Source organism: Hyperolius riggenbachi, chromosome 9 (genome assembly GCF_040937935.1).
Source record: "Hyperolius riggenbachi isolate aHypRig1 chromosome 9, aHypRig1.pri, whole genome shotgun sequence".
NCBI lineage: Eukaryota > Metazoa > Chordata > Amphibia > Anura > Hyperoliidae > Hyperolius > Hyperolius riggenbachi.
The window spans coordinates 179,433,649-179,456,367 of NC_090654.1; positions in this window are offsets into that span (position 1 = coordinate 179,433,649).

Genomic DNA, 22,719 nt, shown 5'->3' on the forward strand with positions numbered 1-22,719 from the left:
GTGCTCTCCTCAAAGTATTACTGTTGCACCAAACACTCATACTACTCAGGTGTCCAGAGGTTAGAGATATATCTGATTATCGGTGATACTGCAGATCATCAATAAACGGGTATATATCTGTATTCTCGGTGATACTGCAGATCACCGGTAATCAGATCCTCTCTGTGTTACACCGATCGTTACACTGTCATAGGCTGAAGCCTATGACAGCCGATCACGCTTATTGGTTGGCGGGGGGAGGTAGGGAGGGCACCGTATAAAATAAATTAAAAAATAAGTCCATTTATTAAAAAAATAATAAAATAAATATTTATAAAAATAAATAAATAAATAAACAACTGGGGAGCGATCAGACCCCACCAACAGAGAGCCCTGTTGGTGGGGAGAAAAAGGGGGGATCACTTGTGAGCTGAGTTTTGCAGCCCTGCAGCTAGGCCTTAAAGCTGCAGTGGCCATTTTAGTAAAAAATGTCCTGGTCACTAGGGGGGTTAACACCACGGTCCTCAAGTGGTTAAGGTCAATGCACAACAACCATTTTTCCTTTGCATTTCAAAAAAAATAAAATATGTGCTGAAACGTTACTCACTCAGATTATACACGAGTCAGTGGAGCGGAACTAATGGTGGAACAGGTTTTGGTACTGGCAGAGGAGTGTAAGGATCATGCACTAACAATCCTGCACTAGATTGTAATTTTTCTTTTCCCAAGGGTGTTCTATATGTGATATAGACGAGGCCGTCTCAAGCAAAGCGCCCCATCTCAGTGAACTATAGCAGTTAGGGATTCTGTAAAGTTTGGTAACAGCATTTGTTAAGCGCAATGAGATTGCTTCACATTACAAAATTGAACTGACGGGAACATCTCACACGATGTTACACACAAATAAGGCATTTGTCTGGCAGGCCATTTTTACTTCATATCTGGTACATATTTCAATTTGAAAAGTTTGTGAAGCTCACAGAACAGTGCCAAATTTGGGCTTACATGTAAATGTAAATTTGTAGGGCTGTTAAGCCTAGTGATTTATTTGATGCCCAAGGTTTGGCTATTATATAGTGAAGCTACAGCTATCGGTGCAGCAGATGGTGGGGTTGACAAATTGGTGCTGGGGTTATGCTATCTTATAGTCACACTCCGGACCAACTGCAGCACTGGTATAGCTGAATACAGTTATCAGCTGCAATAGTTACATAGTTGCTTAGTTATTTGGGTTGAAAAAAAGACATAGGTCCATCGAGTTCAAAAAGAAATAGAACATCATCGGCTGCAACACTTGAAAGGTTAATGTTAGGTTTAGTTATAGGAGGGTTAGTGTTAGGTGATAGAGTTAGAGGTTAGTGCTAGGCATAGTTATAGGAGAGTAAGTGTTAGGAAATAGGGTTAGAGTTGAGTGTTAGGTATAGTTATAGTAGATTTAATAGTGTAAAGAGGTTAGTGTTGATTTAGCATTAGAAAGCAATAGCAGTAGCTGCATATAAATTCTCAATCCAATGCAGTTATTATAATATATTCAAAATAACCGCAATACCCAGGAAAAAGGTGAACTGAGCAAATGAGTCAGACCACATTTCCTCAAATCATAACTGTCTGTAGTAAACCTCAATGTCATCTTCAAAGTTCAGCTACCTGGAAATTCCTCTCTTCATCGGTCCTAGTGGAAAACAAGAGATGTTACGTAGGGCTTATCTCAATGCAATCTAGGAAAGAGGTGGAACACTTCAGATGCTCAAGAACTAATAGTATTTTTTTTAAAATAAGTTTTTAACAGTTTTTTTGTAACTGAATGCAGAGTTCTGCATGCCTCTTGTAGACTCTGGGCATTACATGAATTTGATGGGGTTACTGATGGAAGGTATACCAGTAGGACATGTAAAATACTTAAGACAACAGATGTAATTCAATAAATCTCCGCCAGTAATGACACTAGCAGTAAAATGTAACAGTCATACCCACAGGGGTTTATTAAATGTAACAAGAATCCTCTCTTGATGGTCAAAAACAAAACACTCTTTCAGACTAAAATAAATCTGATGTAGCACAGACAAAACAAGTAAAAGGATTTACAGTATGTTTCATACACGTTTTCCTTAATGAAAATCTAATTGTCCTTATGCAAAAGAAAATATAATACAATTGCAGTGAAAACTCTAAAAATAATCACACATATTATTCATGTAAAAGGGCAATAATTAAGTTAATTTATAAGTATTGCTTTTGGAACTGCAGTTTCTAATTTAAAAATCAGTCTTAAGCCTGTATTCAGAGTGGTCAGTTGCATAACGTATGTGTTATAATGACTGTGAACTGCAATGGAGACCTGCCATAGACTTTAATACAATGCATGCATGCAGCGAGTTGGAAAAACACAAATTCTATGAACAGGCCCATAGAAATGTATTGGCAGTGAGTTGACATGCAGAATTTTTCTGCAATGCAACTGAGCACTGTGAACCTAGCCTCAAGCTGTGCTTAACTGCAACTTTACACATATCCATACAGATTCCTGCACTTTGCTGGCATTCACTTTAAGACTGGATTCACAGTGATCAGTTGCATAATGCACATGTTAAAATGTGTGTGAACTGCAACTGAGACAGGACATAGAATTTTTTTTTTCCAACAATACATTTTTATTGTACACCAATAAAAAATTACAACAGTTGTAGTAAATGGTACATTTAGAGGTGAAATTATTGACATACATTGTGAAGGATATTCAGCCTAGATATTCTTATCCTCAACTGGTAAACTAGGTCCACCTACATCGAGACAGGACATAGACTTTAATGTAAAGCCTGCATGCAGAAAGTTAGAATAACGCCATCCATTGCTGCAAACAGCCCCATAGAATTGTGTGGGCAGTAAGTTAACATGCAGAATTTTTCTGCAACACAACTGAGCACTGTGGGCCTAGCCTTAGGCTGGATTCATAGTGGTCAGTTGCATAACGCACACCTTAAAATGTGATGGAAATGTATGTAAATTATGAGGCCCTGTTTACCGTGCTCAGATGTGTTGCAGAATAATTCTGTATGTCAACTCCCTGCCCATACAATTCACAGTACTGGGTTGTAACGGATCATGCTATTCTAACTCACTGCATGCAGGCTTTGTATTAAAGTCTATGTTCAGTCTCCATTGCAGTTCACAGTCATTATAACGCATGTTTTATGCAACTGACCACTGTAAACCTAGCCCGAGTCTACAGTAAGCAAGGAGAATGACATTCACCCCCCTTCCCAATCTTTATCTCTTGAGTCCAGAACTGATTAGTTACTTGGGCAATTAATCATGCATATAAAAGAACACATGTGCAAAGTATTTCCATGTCCCACTAGTGTTCTTCTTTCATTGCCTTTTGCCAACACTTTCAGACACATATCCTTCCTCAACTGTTAGGTTGGAAAATGCTGTTATGCCTTTATCGTTCTTCCTACTTTGAGATTCAAATGCTAATGCTAGAATTGAAAAAGAGCATTGGCTGCAGTGATATTGAAGCACAGACAGAAAGGTGGCTATGCTGTCTACCCTCTTCTATTGATTTCTGCTTTATAAAGGGCAATTTCTGTAAAAATAAAAAAGTATCATTTTTGCATTGCATTTGTTTAAATAAGACCCGTTGATGTGTGATAATATTCCATAACAGGGTCCTCAACTTGTTTTTTTACCCAGGGCCTCATTTTGACTAAAAACAGCTCTGGTAGATGGATAGAGTTAAAGAGGAACTCCAGTGATAATAATGTGGTAAAAAAAATGCTTCATTTTTTACCATAATTATGTATAAATGATTTAGTCAGTGTTTGCTCATTGTAAAATCTTTCCTCTCCCCAATTTACATTCTGACATTTATTACATGGTGACATTTTTACTGTGGGCAGGTTATGTAGCTGCTCCTAGCTGTTTTGGCTGTTAAGAACAGCTGTAAACAGCTAATTCCTGTCTGTGAACATTGTTACATTGTGGCAGTTTGCCCAGAGTACCGCGGTACTCAGAGCTTCTTGTGGGAGCGCCCCCTGATGGTCTGTTTGTGAAAATCATTATATTTCTCATGTAAAAGGGGGTATCAGCTACTGATTGGGATAAAGTTCAATTCTAGGTTGGAGTTTCTCTTTAAGTGACTGACTTTATCACAGCCTTGCTGTAACGATCGGTGTAACAGAGAGGGTCTGATTACCGGTGAACTGCAGTATCACAGAGAATACAGAATATACCCGATTATCGGTGATCTGCAGTATCACCGATAATCAGATATATATTCTAACCTCTGGACACCTGAGGAATAAGAGTGTTTTGGTGTAACAGTAATACTTTGAGTATAGCACCTAGGAGAAGGTACAGAAGCAGTAAGGAGTACTGCACAGAAGTAAGTTCCTTCCGTATGCCTAGACTCTCCCGGGGGAGGAGCTAGGCTGAGGATAGGAAGGACAGAACGTGAGTGACACCAGAGAGAGGGTGTCACTAACAGGTCTGGGAACTGCCTCTAACAGTAAGGCCAGTTCTCGAGGTCGGGCAATCCAGGTCGTTAACACACAGACAGATACGGCACAGATTCAGGAGACAGATACAGAATCCAATAAACAGGCAGGGTTTGGCAACGGAGTATCAGAATAGCGGGGTACAGTGTGAGGTCCGTGATCGTCAACACCTTTGGAAACTATGCTAGAACACAGATACAGACAAGGCCTGAGTGCTACCACGTAGTGATCGCAACGACAGACAACCAGAGAATGACCAGCACCCAGTATATATACACCTGTGCTCTCCAGCACCTCCCTCAAGTGTTGGACCAATGAAAGTTGCTGTGATTGTCAGCTGACCGGCCTGGTCAGCTGACCTTTCTCTGACTGCCATAAAGGTTCTGCCTCTCCGCGCGCACGCGCGTCATTCTGAACCTAGGTGGACTATCAGTCCCAGCCACACCAGTACTGCTTTGCAATGTCTCCGCTGACCCATGCGCGGGGTTGGTCGCACCGCTTTCAGCACCGGCGGCTGCCTCCCCGCGCTGGGTCAAAGTGTCAGCAACAGAGCCATGCGTGCTAACCGCCGCGTCAGACGCGGCGGTTTTTCCACGTTCCGCCATGCTCTCCATGGAAACAGCCGCCTCACGCTGAGTGGAGGCGGCTGATTTTCCACGTTTCCTTACAGTCCCCCCCCCCCCCCCCCCCGAGGAGTGGACTCCGGACAGCTCCTTCCCGGCTTCTCAGGATGTAAGTCGTGGTATTCCCTTTTCAATTTGTCAGCATGCATGCGACACTCAGGTACCCATGTCCTTTCTTCAATCCCATACCCCTTCCAGTGCACCAAATACTGTACTGAATTCTGCACCACGCGAGAGTCTACAATCTTCTATACTTCGTACTCAGGTTGGTCATCTATCATCACAGGAGGAGGAGGAGTGGGACCTACATGGACTGCTGGCTTGAGCAGAGGCACATGGAAAGATCTTACGCCATGCATGCTGGCAGGAAGATCAATGGCATAAGTAACATTGTTGATCTTTCTAGCCACTGGAAAAGGACCGACAAACCTGGGGCCCAACTTGTCTGAGGGCTGTTTCAGGGTCAAGTTACGTGTGGATACCCACACCAAGTCTCCTGGTTGGAATGTTCATTCTAAAGAATGTCTCTTGTCAGCTTGACCCTTTTGACTCTGAAACGCTTTTTCCAAATTATTTGTCACGGTCCACCAAATGTCTTTAAAAGATTTTTGCCAGGCCTCCAGAGCTGGAAACGGAGTGGAGGCCACTGGCAATGGGGAAAACTTAGGCAATCTCCCCGTCACTACCTGAAACAGAGAAAATCCGGAGGAAGAACTTTTCAAATAATTTTGTGCAAATTCTGCGAAGGGCAGAAATTTGACCCAGTCATTCTGCGCCTCTGCAACGTAACACCTCAAAAACTGCTCCAATGACTGATTGACTCTCTCAGTCTGACCATTGGTCTGTGGGTGGTAGCCTGACGAAAATGACAGCTTCATGCCCATTTGGTGGCAAAATGCCCTACAGAATCTAGAAATAAATTGGACTCCTCGATCTGACACTATGTTTTCCGGAATGCCATGCAGCCGGAAAACGTGGGTGATGAACAAATCGGCCAGTTCCTGGGCCAAGGGGAGTCCTTTCAAGGGCACAAAATGGGCCATCTTACTGAAGCGGTCGACTACCACCCAAATGACCGACATGCCCTCAGACCTGGGAAGCTCACCCACAAAATCCATGGACAAATGAGTCCATGGTTCACTCGGGGTGGGCAAAGGCTGCATAGTACCTACAGGTGCCAGCCGGGAGGGCTTGCTTTTTGCACATACCGTACACTCCCTAACAAACTCTTTGCAATCTGCTGCCAGAGAAGGCCACCAAGCACACCTGGCCACAAGATCTTGCGTTCTAGACACCCCAGGATGTCCCGCATTCTTGTGTGAATGGAACATTTCCAAGACCTGGAGACGAAATGGTAGAGGAATAAACATAACCCCATCTGGTTTCCCTTCTGGGATGTCCTGCTGGAAGGGACTTAAAGTCTCCTTCCAGTCCTCCCAAGTTTCAGTTGTAGCTAGCACCAATTTCTGTGGGACAATGGTCTCAGAAGCGGAGGGCTGTGCTGTCTCTGGTTCAAAGCACCTGGAGGGGGCATCTGCCTTGATATTCTTGCTACCCGGCGTGTACGTAATAATAAATCTGAACCTTGAGAAAAACAGTGACCATCGAGCCTGACGAGGGCTTAACCTTTTAGCCCCCTCGATGCATTCCAGATTTTTGTGATCAGTGTAAACCGTGATCGTATGTTCTGCTCCTTCTAACCAATGACGCCATTCTTCAAAGGCCAGTTTAATGGCTAGGAGCTCCCTGTTGCCTATATCATAGTTTCTCTCTGCTGGGGAGAACCTACGAAAGAAATAAGCACACGGGTGTAATCTTCCCTGCAACCCAGACCGCTGAGACAGCACAGCTCCCACTCCAACCTCCGAGGCGTCCACCTCGACGATGAAGGGATAGGAAGTGTCTACATGTCTTAGAATGGGTGCAGAGCAGAACAGTTCCTTTAACGTGGAAAATGCCTGCAGAGCTTCTGGAGACCAGTGGGTGGTATCTGCCCCTTTTTTAGGGAGACTGGTGAGGGGTGCAATGACAGTGGAGTACCCCTTTATGAACCTTCTATAGTAATTCGCAAAGCCTAAAAAACGCTGCAAAGACTTCAACCCCACTGGCTATGGCCATTCCAGAACAGTGGAGACTTTGGCAGGGTCCATAGACAGGCCTGAGGTGGAAATTATATATCCCAGGAAGGCAACAGATGTGACCTCAAAGGTGCATTTTTCCAGTTTCGCATAAAGCATGTTTTGTCGTAATTTATTCAGCACAAACTTGACATGGGATCTGTGCTCGGAGAGGTTGTTGGAGAAAATAAGGATGTCATCCAGGTAATCCAGGACGAATTTGCCCAACACCTCTCTGAATACCTCATTAATTAGTTCTTGGAAGACAGCCGGGGCATTACACAGCCCGAAGGGCATCACCAAGTACTCGTAATGCCCGTCGGGCGTGTTAAAGGCCGTCTTCCATTCATCGCCCTCTCTAATCCGCACCAGGTTGTTTGCACCCCGTAAATCCAATTTTGAAAAAATCTGAGCGTCAGTAATCTGTGTGAATAGGTCGTCTATCAAGGGCAAAGGATAGCGATTCTTCACTGTGATTTTATTCAAACCCCGGTAATCAATGCAGGGACGCAGGCCACCGTCTTTTTTCTTAACAAAAAAGAAACCTGCGCCAGCGGGCGACCGGGACGGGCAAATGAACCCTTTGGCTAAGTTCTCACGGATGTATTCCTGCATGGCCACTTTCTCTGGCCCAGACACATTATAAAGATGGCCCCTGGGAGGCATACAACCAGAGCGGAGATCGATGGGACAATCGAACGGGCGATGGGGAGGTAACTTATCTGCCACTTTGGGACAGAACACATCTGAATACTCAGAATACTGCACGGGTACACCCTCCAAATGAACCCTGGTTTGGCCTAACTTCACCTTCCCTAAACACTGCTGAACACAATGATCTGACCAGCTAGTTAACTGACCGGTGGCCCAATCGATCTGTGGGGAGTGGAGGTGCAACCAGAGCATGCCAAGGATAATTGTGGAGGTTGTCATGTGTAGAACGAAGAACTGCAATCTTTCTCTGTGCAGCACCCCTATAGTGACTCCCACCTCTGGTGTCTGGGATAACGGATGATTCCTCTGCAGGGGGGAATCATCCACAGCTGTGACTTGGATGGGTGGTTTTACCGGGGTGAGTGAAATACCCAGTTTCTTAGCAAACTCAAAATCCATAAAATTAGCTGCAGAGCCTGAATCAACAAAGGCTTCAGTGACCTCGGTCTTATCTTCCCATGTAACTGTACAGGGAAGAAGCAACCGTTTATCTTCTAGGGGTAAGAGTCGGGCGCCTAGGGTGTTACCCCCTACAACTCCTAGGCGGTAGCGTTTCCCGGCTTATTAGGACAGTTTCGTACTCTATGTCCCCCTTCAGCACAGTACAGACACAGCTGTTCAGACATCCTTTGTCTTCGCTCCACCTGGGACAGCTTAGACTGACCAATCTGCATTGGCTCGGGTGGAGACGAGACGGGAGAAGGTGAGGCAGAAGGAGGTGGGGTCACTGGGGTTGTGGCGTAAGACACTACTCTGACACGGTGACTACCCCTGGTCTGTCTTTGATAGCGCAGCCTGCGGTCGATTCGGATGGCCGCTGAAATGGCCTCATCGACTGTTCTGGGCTCGGGCTGACTTAGCATTAGCTCAGAGACCTCATCGGACAGTCCTGACAAGAAACAATCTAACAGGGCATAAGTGTCCCACCGAGCTGTAACTGCCCACCTCCTGAATTCAGCTGCATAATCTTCGACCGGACCCTTGCCTTGACGCAAAAGCTTGAGCTTCCGCTCAGAAGTCGAGGCAAGGTCCGGATCGTCGTAAATTATCGCCATAGCTTTAAAAAATTCCTCCACAGAAGTAAGGGCTAGGTCTCCGGTGGGCAAACTGTACACCCACGTCTGAGAGTCGCCAGATAACAAGGTTTTAATAAATGTGACCCTTTGGGTTTCGGTCCCCGAGGATCGGGGTCTCAACTCAAAATAAGACAACACTCTACTCCTAAAATTTCAAAAGTCAGATCTATGGCCAGAAAATCTTTCGGGTACAGGCATACGTATGTCAATGCTAGGAGGAAATCGCACCTCGTCCACTGACGTCTGGAGGGTTTGTACAGACCCTGATAGGGCATCAATTAACGCTTTGTGATTACCCAGCACTTGGTTGATGTTATCCACCGAAGTGGCAAGTGCGCCCAGATGGTCAGTGCGTGCGTCCATATTGTTTTGGTCTGTCGTTCTGTAACGATCGGTGTAACAGAGAGGGTCTGATTACCGGTGAACTGCAGTATCACCAAGAATACAGAATATACCCGATTATCGGTGATCTGCAGTATCACTGATAATCAGATATATATTCTAACCTCTGGACACCTGAGGAATAAGAGTGTTTTGGTGTAACAGTAATACTTTGAGTATAGCACCTAGGAGAAGGTACAGAAGCAGTAAGGAGTACTGCACAGAAGTAATTTCCTTCCGTATGCCTAGACTCTCCCGGGGGTGGAGCTAGGCTGAGGATAGGAAGGACAGAACGTGAGTGACACCAGAGAGAGGGTGTCACTAACAGGTCTGGGAACTGCCTCTAACAGTAAGGCCAGTTCTCGAGGTCGGGCAATCCAGGTCGTTAACACACAGACAGATACGGCACAGATTCAGGAGACAGATACAGAATCCAATAAACAGGCAGGGTTTGGCAACGGAGTATCAGAATAGCGGGGTACAGAATCGAGAGGCAAATACAGAGTCCAGGAACGAGCAGAGTTTGGCAACAGGATATCAGAGATAGCAAGGTACAGAATCAGAGATCAGCAGGAAAGTCAGGCAGGCAGAAGGTCATAACAAATAATACAGTTCAATATTCCTAATGCTAAGGTGTGAGGTCCGTGATCGTCAACACCTTTGGAAACTATGCTAGAACACAGATACAGACAAGGCCTGAGTGCTACCACGTAGTGATCGCAACGACAGACAACCAGAGAATGACCAGCACCCAGTATATATACACCTGTGCTCTCCAGCACCTCCCTCAAGTGTTGGACCAATGAAAGTTGCTGTGATTGTCAGCTGACCGGCCGGGTCAGCTGACCTTTCTCTGACTGCCATAAAGGTTCTGCCTCTCCGCACGCACGCGCGTCATTCTGAACCTAGGTGGACTATCAGACGCGTCAGACGCGGCGGTTTTTCCGCATTCCGGCATGCTCTCCATGGAAACAACCGCCTCACGCTGAGTGGAGGCGGCTGATTTTCCGTGTTTCCTTACACTTGCATAGTAATAGTTCCCATAGTGTTATGGGATGAAAAGGAACAAGGTCAAAATGTTCCATCTGTTCCAACCGTGGTCTGTGGTTGGATTTTGGTGGCTGCCATTACATCTTTCAGCACTTACATAAATTCTTTATGTTTGTTAAATTGCATTTGTCGCTTTATCAAAGAGCAAGGACTCATAAAGTGACAATGAATGCATGATTCCATAGCATGTGGACATTTGTTGCTGTGTCAGAAATACACACCATGATTTCAGCAGCATAAACCCTGTGTTCTGTCTAGCTGCCAGCCGACACTCTCAGCGCTTTCTTGTGGCTTTGATATATCTGACAATCTCTGCTCTACATAAAAGAGACAAGATTATAGCTTCCTTGCTGGGTTTAACTTAACTTTCTTTTTCACAAACATACATTTCTCTTATCCATCATGAACTTCAAGGCCTTCTTTGCACTGTGCTTGTTTTTTGTTTGTTTTTTAATTTTTTGCAATGCAGAAATATATTAAATCTGGCAACCCATGCTACGCTTGGTTCCCAATACAATATACAGTACTGTATCCATATTGTATAAATACAGTGTACCACTCTAGGGTCCATTGCAGGGTCTGCTGCCACTCCTTAGCAAATGCATGTCATTCATTGAATGAATAACAACATGTCTGCAACTCTGCTTTCCTAAAAAAAAAATGAATAAGAACTGGACAATAGAAAACCATTTTGTGATGTGTTCTATACATTTTTCCTGCTTCCATTTAATAAAAATTCCATACATATTTTTCAGTTTTCATTTAAATTTTAAGATATTTTTTTTCTGGATGCTGCATATACAATTTTGCGATGCAATTTTCAAAGCGATTTATAAAGGAATGTGCATTTTTGCCCATTCTTGTAAGCTGAATTGCTCTAAAAAGTTCTGTATGTAGCAAGATTTTCTAAAAATTGAAACTCTGCTTTGGGAACACCCTCACAGAGGGAGACTGCACTAGCGCTTTTCTGATCACTGGCAAATACTAAAGCGCAGGCAGCAAAATTACCACCAATGTGCAACAGCCATTAGGGCTTATTCACACTACAAGAGCTTTTATAAGCGCTTGTGATTTTAAAAGCTCTTGCTAATGTTATCCTATGTGAGTGTTCACACTGGAGCATGTGATTTTGTAAAACTCCCCCATAGGATTGCATTAGCAAGCGCTTTTAAAATCTCTGGCATTTAAAAAGCTCTCATAGTGGGAATTAGCCCTTAAAGAACAAGTGACACCCATAGTAACCTAAAATTAAAAAAAACACATATATAAGTAGTTAAATACTAGTTCTACTTACATAACAGATGTATTGCACTGTCCACGCTATGATTCCTGTGAATTTTATAAAGGAAACTAGAGAATCCTATTCTAGACAGCTTCCATATTGGTTACCTTTAAATGAAGCTAATCCTGACATAATTTCCTCCTTCACTCTTTTTTCTCCTCTTGCTAATTGTGTATTCTTTACCCGCCCTCCTCCCAGAGTCTTCAGACACTCCCACTGAGGTCTATAGTCTATACTAGGAAGTGCACTGTCTTATGTCATTAGAAGGTGGAGGAAATAAAGGGAAGAGGAGGAATATATTATAGATAAAAAGACAACCCAGCATGCAAATGTTTTGCCAGCCAATGGCAATGGCAATTAAAGGGCCAGTGCTCCTAAGGTATATGATAACTTCAAACCATAACAGCAGAAAAAAGTTTTGAAAGTTTTGAATGCAGAATTAGTATCTTTATCACTTAATACACTCAGACCAGTTGCTGTTGAAATTTTATTTTTATGGTGACAATCCTGCTTTAAAGGACACCTGAAGGGAAAGGAATATGGAGTCTGCCATACTTATTCATACGTTTAGCAATATTTATACCCTACGCTATAGACCTGTACAAGCATGCAGATCAGATATTTCTGACCAGTGGCGTAGCTAAGGAGCTGTGGGCCCCGATGCATGTTTTACATTGGGGCCCCCCAAGCACTCTATACATAACAATTGATACGACGCACCAAAACCTGCCAATGGCATCTACAGTGTTAGATGTGCAAGAAGGGCATGGGGAGCAGTTTGTTAATGATTACCACTATTCAAAGTATCTATAGAAGTCATTATTATGAGCACAGGACCAATAGAGAGCTAATACTGTAGTTGAGGGAGGGCCCTTCGGGGCCCCTCTGGCCTAAGGGCCCCGATGCAGTCGCTACCTCTGCAACCCCTATTGCTATGCCCCTGTTTCTGACTGAAGTCCGACTAGATTAACTGCATGCTTGTTTCTGTTATGTGTTCCAGGTAGTACTGCAGCCAAAGAGATCAGCAGGACTGCCTGGCAACTGGTATTATTTAGTAGGAAATCAATATGTGAACTCTCACTTCAGGTTCCTTTGAAAATTGTTTTCCTTTCTAAGAGTCTTCTTCTTCTGTCATCCTGTTGTCAGCATATCTAGTGGCTGGATAGGTACTGGTTAAGGGCACTGCTTCCAACACACAGGACCAGGGTTTGAATCCTAGCTAAAGCCAGTAGTTAAAGTGCCCATATACTGGTCTATTTCAGCCATCGATTGATCAACCAATTCTATAGAATCAATCAATCAGAAATCGATTCTTTCAAATCAGCAAATTGATCGATTTGCAATCGATTTCAATCTATTTCGATCGGTTTGATCTATCTGACAGGATGGAAAATCTCGGTCGATCTGCTGCCGGCAGCAGATTGATGGCCCATAGAGTTGCATTGGATCTAATGGTGCAATAATGCATTTAGATCGATTTTCAATAGATTTCCAATAGATTTCATTTGAAAATCTATTGGAAATCTGTTGCTAGTGTGTGGCACACATCAGATAGATTCCTGTCAGATTCGACTTGACAGGCATCTGACAGAAATCTATCTTATGGTCGAATCTGCTGCAAATCTGTAAGTTTATGGCCACCTTTATTCGGTAAGGAATCCTTGGGGTGGACTCCCAAACACTGCAGAGTGGCTTATTGAATACGCCCTTAGTAGCTTCAGCTCTCAAGTGCTTTAAAGGGAACCTGATGCGAGTAAAATTATTTAAAATAAACACATGACGTAGCTGCAAATGAATCTTATATACTAACCTCACCGTCAGTTCCACTCAGAAGCTCATTATTTTCTTCGTACAGTGATCCCTTCCAGTTCTGACAATATTTTGTCAAAACTGCAACATACCAGTTGCTGTCAGTTATATATCAGCAGCTGCCAGTTACAACTGAATGTGCAAAGTAATGTCCATGTTTCCCTATGGCTCAAGTGGCTGATATTATAGTTTAACAGTTTGCTGACCAGGAAGCTGTTATGGGGTAATGGTCATTTTTGAAAATGGAGGACAGAGAATTCCATTGGTCACAGTGGACAAATGGGATGCAGGAGAGGAGAAAGAGATTGAGTAGTAGACTACACAGGAGGTAAGTATCACCTGTGTGTGGTTATTTTAACTTTTTTTTTTCAGTTCAGGTTCTCTTTAATTCTGACAGGAAAACATACTTTGCAAATGTTCATTATTATTAGACAGTTTGAATAAATTATTAAAATGGACCTGAACTCGGAACTTCCTCTCAGCTCTGAAAGATACACAACAGCATAAAATACTTTAAAGAAAAACCTTTCTTTGTTACAGCTGATACAAATGAAATAAATCTGCACTGCTTCTACTTCCTGCTTTCATGGAAGCAGGCATATTATTAACATCCTGTGCTTTCAAATGAGGTTATCTGCCTTATCTGCCATTGCAGTCAGATGACACAGAGGAGAGATCAAATTGCAACTTGTGATAAGACAAAAATGAGAGGGAATTAGACAAGGCTAAACTCTTTAAATACATACAGGGTGCATTTCTCAGTCTTCCTCCTGTCTTGTGCAAGAGTTCAGGTCCACTTTAAAGAACATTTCATACAAAGAGAGACATCCATTTGTTGAGCACATGCCCTTGTTTCTTGCCACTGTTTCTGGTACTGACGACCTGTTAATATTAGTGCCACAATAAATGTTATCTTATTGCTTACTGTTTTTCTGGTTTGTTCTTTTTTACAGGGACTGACTTGCATATTATGTACGTACGTATACTGGTGTTGTTTGTTTTTTTACACAATATTATGTAATACATACAGGAAACATGGGAAAACTTGGTCTGAAGTAAAAGTCCGCTCGGTACTAGCTTCTGGCCATATGAATATATTTCCTGGAATGAAACTAATTTGGAGAAGATCAGCAGCAGTAGCAGCAGACTGAATCCCATGCAGCCCAGAGGCAGGTAGCGTACAGGAGAAGGTTAGACATTGTGAAGGAGCAGAACATGTTTTTCTTCTCGTCAGTCAGATGTAGTTATGAGTGTTTGCGAAATTACCTTGAGACTAAGTGCCTCTCTGGACTTCAGGAACAGAATGTGAGGTGAATTTAGCAGGAGAAAAAAACTACCATAGTTCTCTCCAGCTGCAAGTAACTTTTTATGTTAACTATGAAACAATATTTTTCACTGAGGTTCATCATCAATAACTCTGTGGGGAAAAAAGGGCTTAAGTTTAAGCAAGAATTGTAATCTAAAAAATAAGCAGGAACAGTTGACAGAGAAAAACAGCATATTATATGTAGCACATAAGCAGCTAAGTATTAAAATGGTTATTATTATTATTATTAAACATGTATACAGCACTGACAATTTTAGTGGTACTTTATATTGTAAACTGAATAATTAATGTCTTTAACTGTCCTACAGAGCAGGTTATAATTGAATGTAATCATCATCATCATCATCATCGTCATCATCATCATGAATGACCCTGCCATAGACATAGTGTAATCTTCCTACTAAAGTCTAAAGCCAATAAACATACCAGAAGGGATTTGTGATAGCAGTGCCCAGAGAAAAAAGACACAGGAGCACCTGAAGAACATCCAAACTCCATGCAGATAGTCTCCTGGCACTGAACATGAGACTAAAGCACAGCAAGAGTGCTAACCCCTTAGCAACTGTGCTAAAACTTTTGTCAACTTTCCATGCAATTAATGCACAGATTTCAATGCACTCAGTGTTATTTAAAGCACAATTGAAGTTACAAATGATTGCTTTCTCTTCCACAAGTAGAGATGCTCATTCGGATTCAGAAATTTCCGTATTTTCAATCGGAAATGAAATTGGATAATGGAAATCAGATTTTCCATGGAAATCCGATTTGCTGCAACCCGGTAATTTTAGCCAAATTACAGAACTTGGAACCAATGGACCGATCAGAAAATGCAGAATTGTTCTGCCAAAATTGGATTACTGCAGTAAGTTTAGACCAATCACAAGACTGGGATATCACCGAGTATTTCTGGGTCTTGTGACTGGGCTAAAATGTCCATGGTATTCTGATTACCATGGTAAAAATCTGCATTTTCTGATTGGTCCAATACTTCCGAGCAAAACAGAGAATCCAAAAATTGACAAAAAAGTAGAGATGGAACGAAACCCAAAATTCCTTGAATCCAAATTCAAAAAGATTCTTAAATCTTTCTGCAGAATTCCACCATTCCATGAATGTTAATGGAGGGAGGGGGGTAGCACAAACATGTGAGAAACCAAAATCAAAAAGATCCTAGTATACTAATATTATTTTATTTATTGATTTAATATCTACATAGTGCTGTCATGTGGCATGTAGAGATGTCCGATTTTCGGTTCGCCAACACCGTTCGCGAACTTCCACGGAAGCTTCGGCTCGCGGAAAAGTTCGCGAACCGCAATAGACTTCAATGGGGAGGCAAACTTTGAAAAATAGAAAAAATTATGCTGGCCACAAAAGTGATGAAAACATGTTTCAAGGGGTCTAACACTTGGAGGGGGGCATGGCGGAGTGGGATACATGCCCAAAGTCCTGGGGAAAAATCTGGATTTGACGCAAAGCAGTGTTTTAAGCGCAGAAATCACATTGAATGCTAAATTGCAGGCCTAAAGTGCTTTAAAACATCTTGCATGGGTATTCATCAATCAGGGAGTGTAAGTAATGAGTGTAAGTGTGAGTAATTAGAGTTCTGCTTCACACTGACACACCAAACTCACTGTGTAATGCACCGCAAACAGCTGTTTGCGTAGTGACGGCCGTGCTGGACTGGTGCGCACCGTGGCGAGAGTGTAGGCCGTGGCGGTTTTCAAGCCCATATGGTCGCCGGGCTGTGGTAGCTCAATGATAGAACAACAGTGACTGTCCAGCTGATCAAATTTGGTCTGACCACAATGAAGCAACGACCTTATTATCTTTTGTGTGCCACCCCCACCAGAGACACTCAAATAGCCGGCGGTCATTGCTTCATTGTGATATGCAAGCCCCTTCACCGCGTCAAGGTAATGATCACGAAGGGGGATGGGCACATGTACATGCCTTTTGTTTTTTTGTTGCAGCCGCCCGCAGTGCAGCCAGAAAAATTAGGCAGGCATGTACACGCACCAGAAAAATCTGTGTAGCGGCCGAAATTCAGGAATCTGCCTAGAGTCCTGGACCCTGTTGGTGGTGGCGGAGAAGGCAAGTGGCCTGCAGGCAGAGATGCTGTGTGTGGGGACTGACTTAGTCTTCGGTCATGCAGTAGCCCTCTGTGATCCATGCCTCATTCATTTTGATAAAGGTCAGGTACTGAACACTGTCGTGACTTAGGCGACTTCTCTTCTCAGTGACAATGCCTCCAGCTGCACTGAAGGTCCTTTCTGACAGGACACTTGCGGCAGGGCAAGAGAGAAGTTGTATGGCAAATTGGGACAGCTCTGGCCACAGGTCAAGCCTGCGCAACCAGTAGTCCAAGGGTTCATCGTCGCTGCTCACAGTGTCTACATCCACACTCAAGGCAGGGAAGTCGGCTACCTGCCGGTCCAGGCATTGGTGGAGGGTGGATCCAGAAGGACTATGGCGAGGAGTCGGACTAAAGAATGTCCGCATGTCCAACATCACCCTGAGATCGCTGGAGCGTCCTGTCCTTGCCTGCGTGGACTTGGGAGGAGGAGGGTTACTGCCAGTGGTACCTTGGTTGCGTTGTGCAGCCACATCACCCTTAAATGCATTGTAAATCATCATTGACAGCTTGTTCTGCAAGTGCTGCATCCTTTCTGCCTTGTGTTGAGTTGGTAACAGGTCCGCCACTTTGTGCCTGTACCGAGGGTCTAGTAGCGTGGCCACCCAGTTCAGGTCATTCGCCTTGAGTTTTTGATATGGGGGTTACTCAACAGGCTGGACAGGCTGGACAGGCCATCTGCACAAAGCTGGATGCAGACGTACTCTCCATCTCCTCTTGCTCTACCTCAGTGACGGCACGCAACTCCTCTTCCTCCCCCCAGCCACGAACAATACCACGGGAATGTGGAGCAACAGAAGCCCCCTGTGACGGCTGCCGCGGTTGTTTTTCTTCCGCCGCCTCTTCCTCCTTCACAGAAACACCTTCCTCATCATCATCATCAGAGTCTGACTCCTCTCCTTCCCCACACGACTCCTCTTCTTCCTCCTCCTCCCCCCTCTGTGCTGCCGCAGGTGTTGAGGAAACATCTGGTTCGGATGAAAATCGCTCCCACGACTCCTCCTGCCATAACTTTTCTCGTTCACGCTCCTCCACAGCTGTATCCACCACTCTATGCACGGCACGCTTCAGGAAGTAAGCGTAGGGAATCAAGTCGCTGATTGTGCCCTCAGTGCAACTCACCAGTTTGGTCACCTTCTCAAAGGTGCATTTCGCATCAATGTCCAGTTGTTGGGCCACAACATCCCCATCTTCCCAGATTGTGTCCTTGTACTGTAATTATACAGATACTGGGTGACGGCTTTCTCCTGGTCTAGCAGGCGAGAGAACATGAGCAGGGTGGAATTCCAGCGAGTCGGGCTATCGCAAATCAGGCGTCTCACCGACAAGTTGTTTCTGAATGTCCGCAAAGCGTGCCATGGCCATTAAAGATCGCCTGAAATGCCCACACAACTTCCTGGCCTGCTTCAGGACGTCCTCTAAGCCTGGGTGTTTGGACACAAATCTTTGCACGACCAGATTCAGCACATGTGCCATGCAGGTTACATGTGTCAGCTTTCTCAAATTCAATGCGGAAATGAGATTGCTGCCATTGTCACACACCACGTTGCCGATCTCCAGCTGGTGCAGGGTCAGCCATTGCTCCACCTGTTTGTTAAGAGAGCCAGGAGAGCTGCTCCAGTGGGACTGTCCGCTTTGAGGCAAGACATGTCTAAGACTGCGTGACACCGTCGTACCTGGCATGCAGCATAACCCCTGGGGTGCGGGGGCTGTGTAGCTGGAGAGTTGATCGCGGCACCAGCCAAGGAGGAGGAGGATGACAACAGCGAAGAGGATGTAGTAGGCGGAGAGGAGGTGGCAGAAGGCCTGCCTGCAAGCCATGGCGGTGTCACAAGTTGGTCCGCTGCGCAGCCACGTACTCCCTGCTTGCTGCCATCGGTCACCAGGTTGACCCAATGGGCTGTGTATGTAATGTAGCGGCCCTGCCCGTGCTTGGCAGACCAGGCATCCGTGGTCAGGTGGACCCTTGACCCAACGCTCTTCGCAATAGATGACACCACTTGCCTCTCAACTGCACAGTACAGTTTGGGTATGGCCTTTTGTGAACAATAATTGCGGCCTGGTATCTTCCACTGTGGTGTACCAATGGCCACAAACTTACAGAAAGCCGCTGACTCCACCAGCTTGTACGGTAATAGCTGGCGAGCTAATAGTTCCGCCACGCCAGCTGCCAGACGCCGGGCAAGAGGGTCACTGGCAGACATTTGCGTCTTACGCTCAAATACTTCCTTTACGGACAGCTGGGTACTGCTGTGGGCAGAGGAAAAGGAACCGCTCAAGGGCAGAGTCGGTGTGGAGGAGGGTGGCTGTGAAGGTGTAAGGGAGAAAGCGGATGAAGACAATGCACCTGAAGGAGGAAGAGGAAAAGGAGGGTGGCTTGTCTTTTGGGTGCTGCTTTTCCTCAGGTGTTCTTGCCATAGCTGTTTGTGCCTTCTCTCCAGGTGCCTTCGTAAGGCACTTGTCCCTACGTGAGAGTTGGCCTTTCTACGGCTCAATTTGTGCTGGCAGAGAGAACAGATGGATTTGCTCCGATCTGAGACACACATGTTAAAAAATTTCCAAACCGCTGAGCCCCCCTGTGGTGATGGCGCTACGGTGGCATCAGCAGCTGACGTTGAAGGGCATGTTGGCTGGGTGTCCATAGCTGGGGATACATGGGGCCGGACACTGCCCCCAGCTGTTTCTGAGGACAAGCTCCCTCTGCTTCTATCATGGAGTCATCTCCTCCTACTCCTCTCTGACTCCCCCTCTGAACTGTACTCCTGGTCATCTCCTCTACTGGGAACATACGTGGCATCCGTATAATCGTCATCATAATCCTCCTGCCCAGCTTCGCTTTCCTCAGACACCTCCACAACTGCACCAACTTCAGGTGGTTCATCATCCCCCTCCTCACACGTTACGTCCATACTATCGCCACCTAACTCAGACGTATGAGGTGGTGTACTTGCGCCTTCTTGTTGTTGCAGTAGTGGCTGTGAATCAGTGATTTCACCACCACCACCACCAAATAACTCCTGCGAAGTGTCAAATGCAGCGGATGTGGTGCTTGTACTAGCGCTGGTGGCACTGGATGCGGGAAATGAGGTGTTCTGTGTTAAATACTCAACCACGTTCTCACAATTTTGGGAAGTGATGGCACGTGCCTTCTTCTGAGCACTGTATTTTAGGCCAGGTCCGCACGAAATCACAGCAACACCACCTCGCACAGACCTGCCGGTGCCAGGTGACCTTCCTCTGGGTCTGCCTCTACCTCTTCCTCTACCTGGTTTGTCCAGTTTGTCCATCTCGGGGGGATGCTAGGTATATGCAGTGAGCTGGGTTCACTCAACACAACAGGTAGTTGTATGCAGTGAGCTGGGTTCACTCAACACAACAGGTAGTTAGATGCAGTGAGGTGGGTTCACTCAACACAACAGGTAGTTAGATGCAGTGAGGTGGGTTCACTGAACAGTAAAGGTAGTTATATGCAGTGAGCTGGGTTCACTGAACAATAAAGGTAATTATATGCAGTGAGGTGGGTTCACTCAACACAACAGGTAGTTATAAGCAGTGAGGTGGGTTCACTGAACAGTAAAGGTAGTTATATGCAGTGAGGTGGGTTCACTAAACAGTAAAGGTAGTTATATGCAGTGAGCTGGGTTCACTGAACAATAAAGGTAGTTATATGCAGTGAGGTGGGTTCACTCAACACAACAGGTAGTTATATGCAGTGAGCTGGGTTCACTCAACACAACAGGTAGTTAGATGCAGTGAGGTGGGTTCACTGAACAGTAAAGGTAGTTAGATGCAGTGAGCTGGGTTCACTCAACACAACAGGTAGTTATACGCAGTGAGGTGGGTTCACTCAACAGTAAAGGTAGTTATATGCAGTGAGGTGGGTTCACTGAACAGTAAAGGTAGTTATATGCAGTGAGGTGGGTTCTCTGAATAGTAAAGGTAGTTATATGCAGTGAGGTGGGTTCACTCAACAGTAAAGGTAGTTATATGCAGGGAGGTGGGTTCACTGAAAATAAAGGTAGTTATATGCAGTGAGGTGGGTTCACTCAACACAACAGGTAGTTAGATGCAGTGAGCTGGGTTCACTTAACATAACAGGTAGTTAGATGCAGTGAGCTGGGTTCACTCAACACAACAGGTAGTTAGATGCAGTGAGGTGGGTTCACTGAACAGTAAAGGTAGATATATGCAGTGAGGTGGGTTCACTCAACAGTAAAGGTAGTTATATGCAGTGAGATGGGTTCACTGAACAATAAAGGTAGTTTTATGCAGTGAGGTGGGTTCACTCAACACAACAGGTAGTTATATGCAGTGAGGTGGGTTCACTGAACAATAAAGGTAGTTATATGCAGTGAGGTGGGTTCACTCAACACAACAGGTAGTTATATGCAGTGAGCTGGGTTCACTCAACACAACAGGTAGTTATATGCAGTGAGATGGGTTCACTCAACACAACAGGTAGTTAGATGCAGTGAGCTGGGTTCACTCAAAACAACAGGTAGTGAGATGCAGTGAGCTGGGTTCACTCAACACAACAGGTAGTTAGATGCAGTGAGCTGGGTTCACTCAACACAAAGCTAGGTATATGCAATGATGAGGTGAGTTAAGTAAACACAACAGGTACTGGGTATATGCAGTACTGGGTAGTACAATGTGAAGCTCCCTGTCACACACACAGGTAGTCACTGAATGTGCTGGGTTGCTGGCAGTGGCACACACAGTATGAATTATCAAGCCTGTGTCTGCAACAAAAGTGTCAGTTGGACACACACACACACACACACACACAAAAAAGAACAGGATTAGCTCTGAAAAGAGCTGTTGAGGGGTGCTATAAAAGCATAATAATCAGCCAGGAGCAAGCTAAGCAGCCAAGAACCTAACTAATCTGTCCCTAGGAGAACAATCTGCAGCAGCTCGCCCTAGTCTGTCTAATAGCAGGCAGACGAGTGACTCTAATGGCCGGCGAGCCTGCCTTATATAAGGGGGGTGGGGCTCCAGGGCTTAGTGTAGCATGAATGGCTACAATGTGCCTGCTGACTGTGATGCATAGTGCATTATGGGGTGAATCGAACTTCTGCAAAAGTTCGCCTGGTCTAGGTGAACGCGAACCACCAAAGTTCTCCTGGAACCGTTCGCCGGCGAACCGTTCGCTACTCCTCTATGCTGGATCATTCAACGACTCCCAATGTCCGAGTAACCCTCGAGTGTATTGATCTCCTTTTCCCTCTGCCTGCTCTGTGCTACTCCGTTGTACCATGCCCCTCCTCTTTCACCACAGAGAGAAATTTGTCGCCAGCCTCTAGGCCTTCTGCCGTGCATAAATTGCAATGCACCATATGTGAAACTAGCCTGAAGCTAGGCACACACATGCGATAACTGTTGGATGAAATGGCTGATAAGCACCATTTCAGCGACCATTGATATGTGTGTACAGCGGCTGCTGGTTAATCTTGCTTGTGAATTGGACATCCTGTCAGATTCTCAGTGACCCACAATGTCTTTTGAAGCCCCGACGACAGATTAAAGCCGCTTCGTTGTCCATCCACCATTGTCCCTCTGCCCCCCTCCATAGCAAAGAACACATCCCTAGCCTCAAGGCTAGACTCAGTACACTTGTCTCTGAAGAATTTCTGAAGGGATCAGATAAATAAATATACATATATATTCAGGCAGGAGAGATGATTGCTGTCTGTCTCCTCAGTATTTCTGTCCTGTCACCTCTTCAGGA